General features: G+C 45.0%; 1 protein-coding gene across 1 annotated transcript in view; it reads left to right on the top strand.

Moving 5' to 3' along the window:
* The first annotated feature begins 2,794 nt into the window (after window positions 1–2,794).
* The window catches only part of LOC308118887 (SH3 domain-binding protein 4), a 42,164-nt gene continuing 27,251 nt past the window's right edge, over window positions 2,795–17,707 (top strand). Inside the window, exon 1 of the mRNA XM_080478567.1 lies at window positions 2,795–2,905. The gene's annotated coding sequence lies outside the window, so the exon portion shown is untranslated. The remainder of the gene's footprint in view (window positions 2,906–17,707) is intronic.

Genomic DNA, 17,707 nt, shown 5'->3' on the forward strand with positions numbered 1-17,707 from the left:
TTGTATAAGACGTTTCAGGGAGTAAAGTACAGATTCTGCAAGAAGCTATTTCACAATTGGAATAATTATGAAAAGCATAAATTATGATTAAGGACCGTTAAAGCCGATGGTGAAAGGTCTCGAATTATCCTAATGGAGCTCATACACGAGGCTGCAGGATCGTCTGAAAGAAGATAATGTGCATAATTATGACTCATTTCATGAACAAAGCTGTGAATGCTGAGATGATCAGGAGGTTCAACGGCGACTCGGAGGGAATGACAGAAAAAACTATAGAAAATTACACAGAGAATTAGTTAGAATTACTTGTTTATGACATATCAGGTTAGGAAACAAAGGAAATATGGTTTCAAGATGAAGGTGAAAAATGTCACAAATATTTATATGTGTATATATATATATATATATATATATATATATATATGTATACACACACACACACACACACACTCACACACGCACACTCTGTCGTCCACTTTGACTTGCATCGTGGCCACAAATGCACACGCGGTTCCATTCATGCTACGTTTCAGGGTTCACGTCGGTACGCGTTCCATCAGGTAATATACTGTAATACTACAATACCGGAAGTATAACCACTTCTGGTGGCCGGCATTCTCCTCTTTTTCAAAAGTTGTTTATATTTGAACGATAGCTATCTGGCAGTCTTCATTTTCTTTTCAACGGGGATTGTACACATAAGCGCTCAGTCAGCAGCAGCTGTTGTTGTTGTTGTTGTTGTTGTTGTTGTTCATTGCTCTGGCACATGTGCGGTCAACCACACAGGGTGAATGACGATATTCACGTCACATGGACCAACAGGTACCCTGCGGACAATCTAACTTGGTAGTTTTATTTTGACAGTCACCGTGATAACAATCCAACTTGGCACTTTTATTCTGACAGTCACCGTGATAACACTCCAACTTGGCACTTTTATTCTGACAGTCACCGTAATAACAATCCAAATTGGTAGTTTTATTTTGACAGTCACCGTAATAACAATCTAACTTGGTAGTTTTATTTTGACAGTCACCGTAATAACAATCTAACTTGGTAGTTTTATTTTGACAGTCACCGTAATAACAATCCAACTTGGCACTTTTATTTTGACAGTCACCATAATAACAATCCAACCTGGTGGTCTGTCCACTAGAATGTTCTGCCAGCGTTCATGTTTAGAGCTCCTTGTTCTCTGCTGCATGTGTGTGTTTTCATTACAAAAACAAACAGCACCCACTAGTGGCCCAATATAAGAGCTACACCAATTTCAGTGTTTCTGTGTAAACGGACAGTTTTTTCAAAACGTTGCTGTGAAAATACAAGAACTATATATTTTTGTTGAAACGTTGTTGTGATACGAGGCGTTCGAGGTCAATACTGCTTGATCTTTTCAGGAAACCAGATTATTTCTTTACGACGCTCACGTGTTGAGAGGCTCCGCGAGACATTTTCTCCTCTGACTTCCTCCCACTGCAGGAAACACTGCAAACGCCACAGCAGCTAATATTAGCAACATTGTTCAGGCAGGGCTGGTTTCCCAAAGTACACAAACACACAACGCTCCTGAAAATACTGCACAGCATCCTGGGAGGACGGCGCTGGTTAGCCGGAGCGGCACGACGGCGGCTCTGCAGACCAAACCATGTTCAGGTTTTAGAGAAGAAGCTCTGGGAGTCTGGGAAAGATCCAGCGGGGGAAGAAGCGCCGTGATTGAACTGCCACTCATCGCTGCTGATCCACAGCTCAGACTGTTGAAATGTTCTGAACCAACTGCTGGTTTGATTTATAAAAATAATTACTTCATCCTGTTATGAAGAGATCAGTTTGCTCATGCAAACGGCCGGACCTTGCCAACTAGTAACTTTCCAAGTTCCCAATTCCTATAAGAATTATTTTTTAACGAAATATCCTAACACAGTACATGCAGTATCTAAATGTGTATTCTGTATCTGTAAATGAAATTGTTGGGGGAGTTGTGAACCATTAAAGTGACATCACCTCCTCGTGGGAATGTGTTCCATTTCTAAGTGGTAGAAGCTGTCATCTGGGAACTTCCTACTGGGAAATAATTAAACCTGTTTGTTGGTATATGTTTGTGGTGATTATTTATTGGGGGTTGGTTGTTGTTCTGTAGACTGTCCTGAGTTCTTGGCTCCAGCGAAGCAGCATCATGTTCACATGGGAATGAGTCCCGTTCCCAGTGAGAGTGGCTGTCAACTGGTAACATTCCCAGTTCCATGTTAACACTAAATGAATTGCTAAACTTCCTTCCAAAAATCCGCATAAGTTGTGTATTTTAAAGTATTTGTATTATATGTGATAGTTGATTTGAGCTCAGTGAAGCGAGTTCAATTCCCATTGCCAGTGGCTGCCAACCGGTAACTTTCCCAGTTCCCAGTTTCATGGATACACTACATGAATTGGTTCATTTTCTTCAAAAGTCCCATAAGTTTTGTAACTAAATGTTTATGTATTAGATGTGATTCTTTATTTCAAATCTGAATCCAGTGAAGTAATGTGTCCATATGGGAACTTGTCCAATTCCCATTGACAGTGGCTGCCAACTGGTAACTTTCCCAGTTCCCAGTTTCATAGATACACTGCATGAATTATTTTTCTTACCAAATCCTGTAAGTTATGAGATTAAATATGTGTAATATGCGCTATTTGAGCTGTGGATCCTGTGACATCATGTCCCCGGCCAGGCCCCTCCCTGTCCCGCTGACATCAGCCGGAGCTCGGCTGCTTTCCTCCAGGAGCCCTCGGTGGCTCACAGCTCATCCAGCAGCAGAGAACGAGAGAGGGAGGGAGAGAGAGAGAGAGAGCTCCCTGGAAACGGACCCACTCGCACGGCTCTATCGCTTTTTCTTCATGGGACGAACCGGGACTTCATCCGTACCAGGTAGGCTGCGCTCTCCCCCCCGGTGCCCGCTTCACGGTGCGCTCCGAGCGGCCGCTTTCCCCCGGATCACCCGGCGGGGGGAAAACGTTACTCCACCTGGGAGCCACAGTTTCTTCAAGCTGCAACTTTTCGCTCCTCGGATTCGCGCACGTTTCACGGCTTCGATTTGAGAGAAAAACGTCGGTTGGTCGACACAGCACGGCGCTCCGTCAGTCCCTCAAGTCGCCCCCGGGTTCGGAGCTCCGCGGGCGGGTTTTTGTTCGGCGTCGCTCCGCTGTTTGGACCGGAGCTCCGCGGTGTGGGTGTAACTGTACCGTACCTGCTGTGAAACTACAGTAACGGCGGTTTTCTCCCCCCGGAACGCTCGTTAATGTCCGGGAAAGTCCTTATTTATTACCTGTTAGAAAAACAATAAAACCAGATATTAGAGGAATTAAAGATGAAATAAATTCTCCTGATGGAGCCGATGGACTGTATGCTAATGCTAATGGAGTGTGTGTGTGTGTGTGTGTGTGTGTGTGTGTGTGCGTGTGTGTGTGCGTGTGTGTGTGCGTGTGTGTGTGTGTGTGTGTGTGTGTGTGTGTGTGTGTGTGTGTGTGTGTGTGTGTGTCAGGGGGCTTTCGTTGCCTTGACATCAAATCTAAACAGCCCTGATTTCACATGAACATGCTTTTCATCTTACCTCCACGAAAAGAAGCTTCTCATGCAGCTGCGTTGGGGCCCTCAGTCCCCCCTGAAGGGCCCCTGCTGCCCCCTGATGGGCCCCTGGTGCCCCCTGAAGGGCCCCTGCTGCCCCCTGATGGGCCCCTGGTGCCCCCTGAAGGGCCCCCGGTCCCTCCCTGAAGGGCCTCTGCTGCCCCCTGAAGGGCCCCTGACCCCCCTGTAGGGCCCCTGGTCCCCTGTGACACATACTAACCCCACGATATTTCTATTTATATGTTTTCAAGTGAAAACCGGAAGCGTTCGTAGCGCTTTTGCATGTCTTGTTTCCACGGCAGCGGCGTTAAGAGACTCTGGAAACGTAACTTTCCTGAAACGCTGCTCCTGGTCACCGCGGCCGTCGTAACGAGTTCACCTGGACATGCTCAGTAGCTGGCCAATCAGAATGATGTTTGTCCATGTTCTCCTGGGACTTGGTACTTTGATTTCTACAGTCACTGTAATAACAATCCAACTTGGTACTTTTATTTTGACAGTCACCATAATAACAATCCGACTTGGTGGTCTGTCCACTAGAATGTCTCCTGTTGTTATTGTTTAGAGCTCATTGTTCTCTGCTGCTTGTGTGTGTGTGTGTGTGTGTGTGTGCTTTCAGTACTAAAATAAACAACTCGTGGCTGACACGATAACTCCATAATTTTCAGCGTTTCTGCCGTTTCCATGGCAACAGATCATTTTCAAAATGTTGCCATGTCAACCTAAAACTTTCCTGAAGTACAAACACGATGTGTTTCTACTTCATTTGTGTAAACGGCGTCTAATCGCGGCAGCGTGGTGGCGTGATCACGACTCACAGGAGAAAAGAGTAAGAAAAGGAAAACTGGGAATTTCCCTCTGGGAAAGTGGGAACTTGCTGAGCGACTATTAGATATGATGGGGAATTTTATTTCCTCGTTATTTCCTCTGTAATGAAGTAGTAGTAGAGCCGTGAGGATTTGGGAAGTAGGAAAAGTCCCACTTACTTAAAATACTCGAGAACATTATCAAATTGGATTCTTCCCATTTGGAAAGTGGTACATTGACGTGACGTCACTCAGTATGATGGTATTTGAGCCTCAGCATTAGAAATATATACTTTTTTTAAATCACTCTCATAAACAAATGATGTGTTCAGAAATAACTGGGAAGTCAGAAAGTTTTGAAAATACAAAAACAGACAGCCTGTGAGAGCTTGAGCCGCGACGGTACAAATAACTGTAATCATGTGGTTTTACTTCAGGTACTCTGGCATCAGTTTGTAGTTTTGACAAGAAGAGAAGAGACGTCTGCAGTTAAGGATGATTACGGTTTTGGGATTTGGGGAAAAGGACTCGCATACTTCACATAAGTAAGAAGCAAAAATAAAAATAAAGACTTTTGTTAAAGTACAACCCTGTCGGGGACAGAACCAGGGAAATACTGTAGTATTTCTTTGTAGTGGCGCTGCGGTGAAGAACACAGAAACAGAGCAGAGACAGAGGAGAAGACGTGACGCTTCAGGACGTCTGGAGGCTCGTGGTGTTTTGTTCTGGGTGAAGACGAGGATATTTAGAGCTCCGAGTCTTCATCAGAAGGAACAGTACTCTGTAATCTACCATTGTTGTGGTACTGGTAGGCGGCGAGGGAACATGTGGGTTGAAGGAGAGGCGGCATCAGCGTTTCCGTCCAGAACGACCCAGAGCTTCCATGGAGTGAAAACACAGAAAAGAACTTTTTATTTCTGGTCCAGAACCGTTTTCTGTTTCTACTGCTGGTTTCACACACGTCTACTTTTATATACACTCCCTCATGGTGACAAAGCAACTTTAAAAAGAACTCTCTGAACTTCATATAAGAAACAATGAAATTCATTTAAAACTTGTACATTAGACACTGATACCAGTATCGTCTCCGATACTCTATGTAGCACTTGTACTCTGAAAAATACTACGTCACGTCATGCAGCAGCAACATCGCTTGTATGGAGTATAAATGAGGATTTATGGTATTTGAGAAGTACGTGTATCGGTACTTGGTATCTGCAAGTCGCTACATATTAGTAGTACTCCTCCTTGGTATTGGTGCATCACATAGTACTCTGATATGAGATCAACTTTGATTCAAACATTGTTGTAACGTAATGACTCCTATTGGCAGTTCCAGGGTGGAGAAACGTTCCCATCACAGTTTTTAACACTTTAATAACTGAAGCGGTTGAAGAATCAAGGACGAGGACAGAAATATAAAAGGACTTTCTGGAGTATTTCGACCGAAGCGAATACTTTGTTACTTGTAAAATGTTTTAAAGCCAAATTAAGTATGAGTCCTTGGTGAGCGTGGAGTTCCTGGCTCATACTGGACTGTACAGATGTTGGACTGTACAGATGTTGGACTGTACAGATGTTGGACTGGACAGATGTTGGACTGTACAGATGTTGGACTGTACAGATGTTGGGTGTACAGACGTTGGACTGTACAGATGTTGGACTGTACAGACGTTGGACTGGACAGATGTTGGACTGTACAGATGTTGGACTGTACAGACGGACTGTACAGATGTTGGACTGTACAGATGTTGGGTGTACAGACGTTGGACTGTACAGACGTTGGACTCTACAGATGTTGGACTGTACAGATGTTGGACTGTCCAGATGTTGGACTCTACAGATGTTGGACTGTACAGATGTTGGACTGTACAGACGTTGGACTGTACAGATGTTGGACTGTACAGATGTTGGACTGTACAGACGTTGGACTGGACAGATGTTGGACTGTACAGATGTTGGACTGTACAGACGTTGGACTGTACAGATGTTGGACTGTACAGATGTTGGACTGTACAGATGTTGGGTGTACAGACGTTGGACTGTGCAGACGTTGGACTCTACAGATGTTGGACTGTACAGATGTTGGACTGTCCAGATGTTGGACTGTACAGACGTTGGACTCTACAGATGTTGGACTGTACAGATGTTGGACTGTACAGATGTTGGGCTGTACAGACGTTGGACTGTACAGATGTTGGACTGTACAGACGTTGGACTGTACAGATGTTGGGTGTACAGACGTTGGACTGTGCAGACGTTGGACTCTACAGATGTTGGACTGTACAGATGTTGGACTGTACAGATGTTGGGTGTACAGACGTTGGACTGTGCAGACGTTGGACTCTACAGATGTTGGACTGTACAGATGTTGGACTGTCCAGATGTTGGACTGTACAGACGTTGGACTCTACAGATGTTGGACTGTACAGATGTTGGACTGTACAGATGTTGGGCTGTACAGACGTTGGACTGTACAGATGTTGGACTGTACAGACGTTGGACTGTACAGATGTTGGGCTGTACAGACGTTGGACTGTACAGATGTTGGACTGTACAGACGTTGGACTGTACAGATGTTGGACTGTACAGACGTTGGACTCTACAGATGTTGGACTGTACAGATGTTGGACTGTACAGACGTTGGACTCTACAGATGTTGGACTGTACAGATGTTGGGCTGTACAGATGTTGGACTGGAAGAGGACCACAATGGACGCTGGGAGTAACGTCGGACTATGACGACTGAACGGCAGAACCGGAGGATTATGAGTAATTCCTGAAAGCAGTAACACATCCCTCAGCGCTGACGGGAGATTAAGAGAGGATGTGGTCTTGAATTAATCTACTCGGTTCTGTTTATGTCCTGATTAGACGACTGGAGGCGTCGGGTCTCCTAATCAGTCCTCCTCTCCCTGCTTCTGCTGGCGGGAGCAGAAAGAAGGTGGATATGAACCAACAATGGGGCTTTATTGGGCTTATTAGAGGATAATTCCAGTTTATTTCCACACACTTTCTCCCCTCTAAAGCTCAGATTGCAGCTTTAAGCTTCCAGCTTTGCTCTCGGTGTCGTCGAGGTTCAGGAGTGGAGGGAACCACACGTGTTCCCCGCAGCTCCCGGGAAGGAAACCTTCCTGTGTTTGTGTTTATCTGAATTAAAGCGTCTCCATCTGGAGCCAAGTCACCAGGAAGGGGTTTTGGTTGTGGGCTCTTTGAGATCGGGGGGGGGGGGGACGACTCTTGAACTCCAGTCCCGGTTCTTCTGCCACTTTGGTCCAAACTGAAACGCGTCCACGACGTCAGCGCCGCTTTCATGGCTCACACTCGTGTCACAACATCAGAATAGTTTGTCTTGGAGTCTTTTGGTGTTTCAGTTTCCATGTTCTCTCTTTGGCCCCGGAGAGAAGGAAGAGTTCCTGCAGGTCGTTTCTCATAAGATCCAAACCAACGTTCATTTGGTCCTCGATTGATTCCCCGAGTCGGCATGTTCTCCCTGCAAAGTCCTTCATCTACAGCTGCTTCATTCATTCATTCATTCATATATATATATATATATATATATATATATATATATATATATATATATATATATATATATATATATATATATATATATATATTTATTTGTTTGTTTGTTTGTGAATATGTAAAAAAAAAGACATAAAGAAAGAAAGAGAAACAAACTGAATAGAAATAGTTCACATGACAGACACTTCAATTGTACATTACATGTTTTGAAAAGGGAGTGGGAAGAAGGTGAACTTTTTAAATCCTACCCCTTTACATCTCTATTGTTTTTGTGACTTTATTGTTAAAGTCACAAAAATACACACACACACACACACACACACACACACACACACACACATATATATATATATATATATATGTGACTCCGAGCCCAAAATACAACAAAACGTCTGCGTTTCCACGTAAAAACAAAACAAAACAAACAAACAAACAAACCAAAAACATATTTTTTTCTTTTCGTTTGTTTTTCTCGGTTTACTGGAATCGTTGTTCTGCAGCTTTATAAACTCGGCTCTGTGGTTTGAACTCGGCTGCCTGAGCTTCAGCTTCTTTTCATTCTGGGATTTGCACCTTCTCCCTTTGCCAGAGACGTTGACCGACGTCAGACTTCGACCCAGACGCTTGTTGGTTCGCTGGACGTTTGTTTCCCGCCGTACGCCACGCGTTGCTCGTCTACTCAACGTGTTCCGGTGAACACGTCTGTTTCCTCCTCCAGTTCCCTGCAACGTTTTCCTGTTTTGGGAGCGTTGCTGTTTGATGCATGTTTTTTAAAAAGAGCCGCGGCAGTCATGAAGCGAGCGCCGCCGGCCTCAGACACGTCTGATGTCTCGCGCCATCGTAACTGTCAAGTTGTTTTTGTTTTTTATTTTCCTGTTGAATAATACACGAAGGCCTCGCATCAAGATGTTCCCAAACATGCAGGACTGGCCTCCGATCGTCCCTCTGATCGTTCCACACTCACAACCAGGAGATTCAGCAGAACGTCTCGTGTCTGACATCACAGACTGTGATTGAGAACTCGGAGCTTTTCTTTTTTTTCTTTCTTTTTTCTCTTTTCCCTTGTCCTGTTCGGCAGCTTGGACCAACAATATGATGTGATCTAGAACCTTCGGAGTCAGAACAGTTTTTGTTCTTGCAACAGGGAGAGACCTGGAGTCTCCTCCTGCTGCCTCCTCCGTCAGAAGTTGGTATGGCTGCCGTACACGACCGGGGGGGAACGCTCAAAGAGAGAGAGAAGAGAAGAGAGAGAAGAAAGTTGTGGGGGGAGGGGGGAGGGGGAAGGGGAGGGGGAGGGGGGGGGGATAACATACAATATCCTTGTTGTGCTACATATATTATTTGCACTTATCACACTGATCCAAATACTTTACAACTGTTTTTAGATTAAACCAGCCTGAGCAGCTCTATCTAGACAGTAAGATGGTTTCTTAGATTAAACCAGCCTGAGCAGCTCTATCTAGACAGTAAGATGATTTCTTAGATTAACCAGCCTGAGCAGCTCTATATAGACAGTAAGATGATTTCTTAGATTAAACCAGCCTGAGCAGCTCTATCTAGACAGTAAGATGATTTCTTAGATTAACCAGCCTGAGCAGCTCTATCTAGACAGTAAGATGATTTCTTAGATTAAACCAGCCTGAGCTGCTCTATCTAGACAGTAAAATGATTTCTTAGATTAACCAGCCTGAGCAGCTCTATCTAGACAGTAAGATGATTTCTTAGATTAACCAGCCTGAGCAGCTCTATCTAGACAGTAAAATGATTTCTTAGATTAACCAGCCTGAGCAGCTCTATCTAGACAGTAAGATGATTTCTTAGATTAAACCAGCCTGAGCAGCTCTATCTAGACAGTAAGATGATTTCTTAGATTAACCAGCCTGAGCAGCTCTATCTAGACAGTAAAATGATTTCTTAGATTAACCAGCCTGAGCAGCTCTATCTAGACAGTAAAATGATTTCTTAGATTAACCAGCCTGAGCAGCTCTATCTAGACAGTAAGATGATTTCTTAGATTAACCAGCCTGAGCAGCTCTATCTAGACAGTAAGATGATTTCTTAGATTACCCAGCCTGAGCAGCTCTATCTAGACAGTAAGATGATTTCTTAGATTAACCAGCCTGAGCAGCTCTATCTAGACAGTAAAATGATTTCTTAGATTAACCAGCCTGAGCAGCTCTATCTAGACAGTAAAATGATTTTCTAGATTAACCAGCCTGAGCAGCTCTATCTAGACAGTAAAATGATTTTCTAGATTAACCAGCCTGAGCAGCTCTATCTAGACAGTAAGATGATTTCTTAGATTAACCAGCCTGAGCAGCTCTATCTAGACAGTAACGTGAAGCAGGAACATGAATTAACAAAGAGGCAACAACAAAAGAGGAACATGATTGTGAACTCGGAGCTTTTCTCCGGGGGACGTCAGGTGTGACTCTCGAGGAAAACCAAACCAAAATGCAGCTTCTCGTCCGGAAACCTGCCGACAGACACGTGGAGGTAAACACCAGACCAGGTGGAAGATGTTGGAATATTTCACGTGTTCCCTGTTTATAAAGAGAGACTGGTACATTACATTTGAACACACGATGTTTTAATCTGTGTTTCCTTTGCTGGGTTTTATTGGGATTATTGAGAAAAAACACAATTTCCTTGTTTCTCATTTAGTCTGATAAATATAACGAGAACAAATAGTGACATGAGAAACTATCGATTTCTCCAGTGACACGTTCAACTGATCAGGTCCCGATCGTTTGTTTTCGCCGTCGTCGTGTTTTTGTTTTTTTGTATTTGGAGCTTAAATAAATATATAGAACTGTAGAGCAGCCTGAATAGAATCCATCATGTGTGTCAATATTTAGTTCTGCAAGCAGATGGTGTGGCCACACCTGGTGCATGATCACACACACACACACACACACACACACACACACACACACACACACACACACACACACACACACACACACACACACACACACACACACACACACACACACACACACACAAAACAAATGATGGTGGTCTCAGGTGGTCCCAGGTGGTCTCAGGTGGTCTCAGGTGGTCTCAGGCAGTCAGTAGTTGCATGTCTTGTCTTTAGCGTTGGGGTCACTCCCTCCAGCGGTCCAGACTCCCTCCAGTGGTCCAGACTCCCTCCAGCGGTCCAGACTCCCTCCAGCGATCCAGACTCCCTCCAGCGGTCCAGAGAAGTTCCTGGTTAATGTGTGACTCCAGGTTTTCCACTGTGATCCTGGACATTTGTCCCAAAAGTCCCACCGTACAGCAGCTGAACAAACCGTCCAGTCAGCGCCGACCGTCTCGCTCCCTTCCACCGTGTCTCTGGGATTAACTTCTGGAGTTTTCCTCCCTGCCGCTCTGCTCTGGCCTCATTTCTCCGGTCTGGGTTTGTTTAATGCCGTCGGACTCAAAACAGTGTGTGGATGTTTTATCTCCCAGCGATGCTTCATCCTTCCATCATCATCATCATCATCATGGGCCCGGTCTTGTGTTTCAGCTCGACCTGAATGGACTTCATTGTTTGAACCGATGCATGTGATTCCAGATAAGCCCCCCCCCCCCGCAGTGGGGGTGACGGAGTGTGTCTTGGTGTCGCTCGGTTCCAGCTGATTACAGCGTGAGTTATGACGTATGGCTGCAGTGGACGTGAGACGGACAGCTGGTCAGGGACACCGTGGAGGCCGAGGCAGCCGTTATGGAGGCGCTGAGTCATCGTGGAGCGAGCGAGCGCACGCCGCCGCCTGTACCTGACATCAGGAAGTCAACACAGCGGCTGTCGCTTTGTGATCCTGGCGGGGCGGGAGCGCCGGAGCTATGCTAGTGTTTGTGACGGCGGGTGTTTTCACTGTGAGTTAACCGAGGTGTTGAATGTGCAGGAGGACGAACGGTAGAAGTTATCTAGAAAAATATAAAGTGATGCTGTTAGAATGATTGACTGAAGTTTTTTACTGCTCAATAGGAGTAAAACTTACATGTCCTTTTCACTTTTCTTCTATCAACTTAAGTTTTTTTTGCACCTTTATTTTTTTTATAGTAAAACAACTAAATATTCACAATTTTCAAAAGCAAAAACTAGGGATGGACCAATACCGATATCAGTATCAGGTCCTATACTGCACCGAGTACTCGCAATCATGAAAGATCCCCGATACAACCCAGCAAGTACTACGTGACATAATGCGTCAAAAACATCAGCAGCAGGTCGACAGGAGACGACGAGCGCCGCCACGGTTTGGAGATTCTGAAATATTAATAACAACAACAAAAGTAAGACGAACTGTAAATAATGTTCTGACAAAATCTCAAGAGGAGGAAGATTGTACATCACCAGCATCTTCATCACCAGCATCTTCATCACCAGCAACTTCATCACCAGCAACTTCATCACCAGCAACCAGCAATGCTACATGCTACATGCTAAAGAGTTTCAGGCTCACACACCAGTGATGCTACATACTACATGCTAAAGAGTTTCAGGCTCACACACCAGCGATGCTACATGCTACATGCTAAAGAGTTTCAGGCTCACACACCAGCGATGCTACATGCTACATGCTAAAGAGTTTCAGGCTCACACACCAGCGATGCTACATGCTACATGCTAAAGAGTTTCAGGCTCACACACCAGCGATGCTACATGCTACATGCTAAAGAGTTTCAGGCTCACACACCAGCGATGCTACATGCTACATGCTAAAGAGTTTAAGGCTCACGCACGAGCAATGATACATGCTTCATGCTAAAGAGTTTCAGGCTCACACACCAGCGATGCTACATGCTAACCATGATAAAAGGTACCAGCAGCTCGGTCTACAGGCTACATTAGCATAGCGCAGAGCGGAGATGGTTGAATCGTCTTCTAATTTCTCCAACATTAAAAGGTGAAGAGCTGCTGGGAGGAAGACGCTGCAGTGGAAGCTGGCGAGCGACATAGCATGAGGATAAGACCTCTAAAGGCCGTAGAACCCAGACCAGCTGAAGGTGGAGGGAAAGGTGGAGGTTCGGTCATGAATGGAGGAAAGATGGATTGATAAAGACGATCTGCTTTGGTGAACCCAAACTGGAAAATCCCCCCAACATTCACCACATCTTCACACTGGAACCATAAAACCCTTGAAGTCGAGGTCTGGACCAGTGGAGATGAACCAGAGCTGCAGTCCGTCCGTGACCTCAGACAGTTTGGGCCGTTGGTTCCAGAGCGTGAAGGAGTCTGGTTGAGTGAGACGAACGCAGAGCTTCACGTCTCACCATGAAGAGTCTCCTGGACTCGGCTGACAGGCGATAACCGGCTGCCTTGTGATTGATGATGTCGTTGGTGCAGAGCGGCCGGGGACCAAAACAAGAACGTAAATAAACACTGACAGATAATCTTATGGAATATTCCTAATAATGATTCTATAAACTCTGACAGATTTACGCCCTGAAGTGAGACGCTTCCCCGGCACAAAAATAAACTTGGCCGAGACGTTTGGCGAACGAATTACGCGATGGAGACATTGTTGTTAAATGACTCATATTTCTGCACTGACTCGCCTGCAGACATGCCGGAATATCTGCAGAACCTGATATCTGACATTCGTCCTTATTGGCTGTAAAATATGGTGACTGCCAAAATGGGATTAGTCTTCCATTTAAAACCAAATTAAACCAGAATAATCTCTTCTCACTGAAACTGTACCTGCAGTTTGGACAATGCGTCCTGAGGGTCTGTAACGTCTCCTGGTCATGTTTGAGTGTGAGCAAACGTTAGAATTTGCTCACGGGGTGAAGGAAAGTCTTTGTTTCCACCTTGACCCAGACTGACCAATACGGTTCCCTCTTGTCAGGGAACTAAATGAGTCTAATGGGGCCCATGACATCCATCCTCTGCAGGATAAGACCCTTCTTATCTAGACCACATTCAAATGAGACCCGACCTCTCAATCTTCCCCCTCCACTGACAAGACCACGGCGAGGTTCCGCTCGTCCACCGGGAGTCGTGTGATTCAGATTGAGGTTTTGCACCTCGCTGCTAGGAGGGCTTCAGATTGTCGAGGGTTCTTGTTGAAAAAGGAGCAGAAAGTCAAATGTTATTTGGGTGGAGGGCTGTCGGATTGGTGTGTGTGAGTGTGTGAGTGTGTGTGTGTGTGTGTGTGTGAGTGTGTGTGTGTGTGTGTGTGTGTGTGTGTGTGTGTGAGTGTGTATGTTGTGTGTGTGTGTGTGAGTGTGTATGTTGTGTGTGTTTGTGAGTGTGTGTGTGTGTGTGTGTGAGTGTGTATGTTGTGTGTGTGTGTGAGTGTTTATGTTGTGTGTGTCTGTGAGTGTGTGAGTGTGTGTGAGTGTGTATGTTGTGTGTGTGTGAGTGTGTGAGTGTGTGTGTGAGTGTGTGTGTGTGAGTGTGTGTGTGTGTGAGTGTGTGTGTGTGTGAATGTGTATGTTGTGTGTGTGTTGTGTGTGTGTGTGTGTGTGAGTGTGTATGTTGTGTGTGTGTGTGTGAGTGTGTATGTTGTGTGTGTTTGTGAGTGTGTGTGTGTGTGAGTGTGTATGTTGTGTGTGTGTGTGAGTGTTTATGTTGTGTGTGTCTGTGAGTGTGTGAGTGTGTGTGAGTGTGTATGTTGTGTGTGTGTGAGTGTGTGAGTGTGTGTGTGAGTGTGTATGTTGTGTGTGTGTGTGAGTGTGTGTGTGTGTGAGTGTGTGTGTGTGTGAATGTGTATGTTGTGTGTGTGTGTGAGTGTGTGTGTGTGTGTGTGTGAGTGTGTGTGTGTGAGTGTGAATGTTGTGTGTGTGTGTGAGTGTGTGAGTGCGTGTGTGTGAGTGTGTATGTTGTGTGTGTGTGTGTGTGTGAGTGTGTGAGTGTGTGTGTGTGTGTGTGAGTGTGTATGTTGTGTGTGTGTATGTTGTGTGTGTGTGACTGTGTATGTTGTGTGTGTGTGTGTGTGTGACTGTGTATGTTGTGTGTGTGAGTGTGTATGTTGTGTGTGTGTGACTGTGTATGTTGTGTGTGTGTGTGTGTGTGTGTGTGAGTATGTATGTTGTGTGTGTGTGTATGTTGTGTTGTGTGTGTGTGTGTGTATGTTGTGTGTGTGTGTGTGTGTGTGTATGTTGTGTGTGTGTGTGTGTGTGTATGTTGTGTGTGTGTGTGTGTGTGTGTTGTGTGTGTGTGTGTGTGTGTGTTACCACCATTGTTTTCGGGTTCGTGACTCGACTGTCAGTCGCCCAGTGAATTGAGGCTAAGCGCCCGGCCTGATCTCTAACCTCCTGTCTGCCGGCAGGAGAACGATAAACCTTTCTGTTTTTTCCCGTCTCTGCTCCTTCACTGGAATAATGCTCGGTTACATTCGGAGCTCCGCATTCCTCACATTCTTCTTCCCTCATTCCCGCAGCCTCACTCCACCTTGGTGTGTTTATGTTGAGGAGCGACAGATTGAGCCGCTGGCAGCGCCCAGACATAAAGAAATAGTGAGGAAATGGACATGAGGACATCTGATCTGTGGACGTGTTGGTTTGTACCTGACGGAGGCGGAGGTGCTTCAGCATTCACAGTTCTGCCCCGGGGGCAACAGCCGGGCTCTGTGACGGGAGGGGGGGGGGGGGTCAGCAAACGAGTCGACGCGTTAGTGGGTTTGTTCAGATCAGACGGGTGAGTCAACCTCAGGCAGCGGGAGTCCAGAGTCTGAGGCGGACAAAACAAGCAGGTAACGAAGCTGTGGACACGTCAGGCAACACGTCAACAAACTAAAAACCAAATATCTCCTCTTTAATTATCGCCTCACTGACAAATGAGGCGGATTAAGTTAAAGAGCACCATTCAGGGCAATTCAGTGTTTTACAAAGAAATAAAGGAAATCCATTAAAGCTTTACAAAGAGATTAAATAAATTCATTCATTAAATGTGTCATTGGTTCATTAAACCCTCAGGAGACAGAATACACAGGGAGCAGACTGAGTAATGGAAATGATTAAGAGTACATTAGTACCAGAGTAATATTAAGATATCACAGTCACAGTTCTCCTTCACGTTTATGTTACAGAACAAATAAAACAAATAAAACCAATAAAACAAATAAAGCCACAAACAGAGCGAGCAGCGGGCAAAAGCAGCATTTTAATTTGATTTAATTTATAGCGTGTTAACATAACTGTAGTTTCTGAGCACACACGTTTCTCCCAGATGTTTTTTCTTTCATTTAAAGGAATTCATTAAAAAATACAATAAAAATAGAAATAAAATAGCAAAGCTTGTTTAATGGAACTGCTCACAGTGGTGACATCACAGTGGTACGGATGGTAACGGTACTACAACAGTGGGACTGTCAGTGGATCAGCGGAGTCTCTGGACCTGGTTCTGGTTCTGGTTCTGGTTCTGGTTCTGGTTCTGGACCTGGTTCTGTACCTGGTTCTGGGCTCTGGACTCTGAGAGACTGGATCTTGGTGTCTGAACCCAGCAGTGTTGACTCAGTGTGACTGTTTGTCTTTTTACCGTCTCTCTGGGACGCTGCCTGAGAACTCGGCATCTGGCTTTGTCTCATTATCGCTCAAACTCGACACCTAATTCAAGGTCTGGGAGCTTGTTTGGCTTCCAAAGTTCATCCAGGCTCCTCCAGGCCCAGTCCAGGCTCCTCCAGGCCAAGTCCAGGCTCCTCCAGGCCAAGTCCCGGCTCTTCCAGGCCCAGTCCAGGCTCCTCCAGGATCCTCCAGGCCCAGTCCAGGCTCATCCAGGACCCTGTCCAGGCTCCTCCAGGCCCAGTCCAGGCTCTTCCAGGCCCAGTCCAGGCTCCTCCAGGCCCAGTCCAGGCTCTTCCAGGCCCAGTCCAGGCCCAGTCCAGGCTCCTCCAGGCCCAGTCCAGGCTCATCCAGGACCCAGTCCAGGCTCCTCCAGGCCCAGTCCAGGCTCTAACTAATCTAAACTAAACTAAACTAAACTAAACTAAACTAAACTAACCAGTCCATCTTTGTTAACCTAAAAAATGGTTCAATGCAGCTTTTTCTTTAATAAATTAAAATAACATTGGTGATTGTTTGGCGAGTTATTTCTGTACCTGTACCTGCCTATAAACTAAAACTCATAAAACAAAATATTCATAAAAATTAAATTGCAAACTTAAAAGTTTCCGAAACCAAAACTGGTAACTGGTTCTTATTTACAATAACAACCTTCTTTACAAACTAAAACCTTCAAAGTTTCTTAAACTTAAACCTGAAAAAATTCTTAAACTCAAATATAAAAGTTTTAAATTTCAACCTAAAAGTTTCATAAACTAAAACATGAACCTGAAATATTATTAAACTAAAACCAAAAAAGTTTCATAAAGTAAAACATATAAACATAAAATACTCAAACTAAAGCCTAAAACGTTTTTTAAACTAAAAAGTTTCATAAAGTAAAACATATAAACATAAAAGTCTTTTATATTGTAAATAATTGCAATAAGAATTAACGTGCAATATATTAGGTAGTGTTTCTAACTAGTAACTAATCAGCTCCTCGTCTTCTGGAACCTTCCAGCAGATCCTAAAGGTCCGTGTTGTGCTGGAGGACCGGAGCATCCTTCACTGGAGCTTATATAACGGCGTGTCTGAGGCGTTGCTATGAAGGAAGTGGAGCAGGCGTGGAGAGTCGGCAGAGATCTGGCTGCCTCTCATCACAAAGGCATTTCCTCCTCAGCCACTTCCTGCTCACAAGCACTCGTCCTTAAACTCTCCGCAGAGGTCCGGCCCACACTCACTCAGCCCGCCGCTCATCTGGACGCCGTTAGAGAACATTGTCGTGTCCCCACCG

Source organism: Lipophrys pholis, assembly GCF_963383615.2.
Source record: "Lipophrys pholis genome assembly, chromosome: 13".
Taxonomy (NCBI): Eukaryota; Metazoa; Chordata; class Actinopteri; order Blenniiformes; family Blenniidae; genus Lipophrys; species Lipophrys pholis.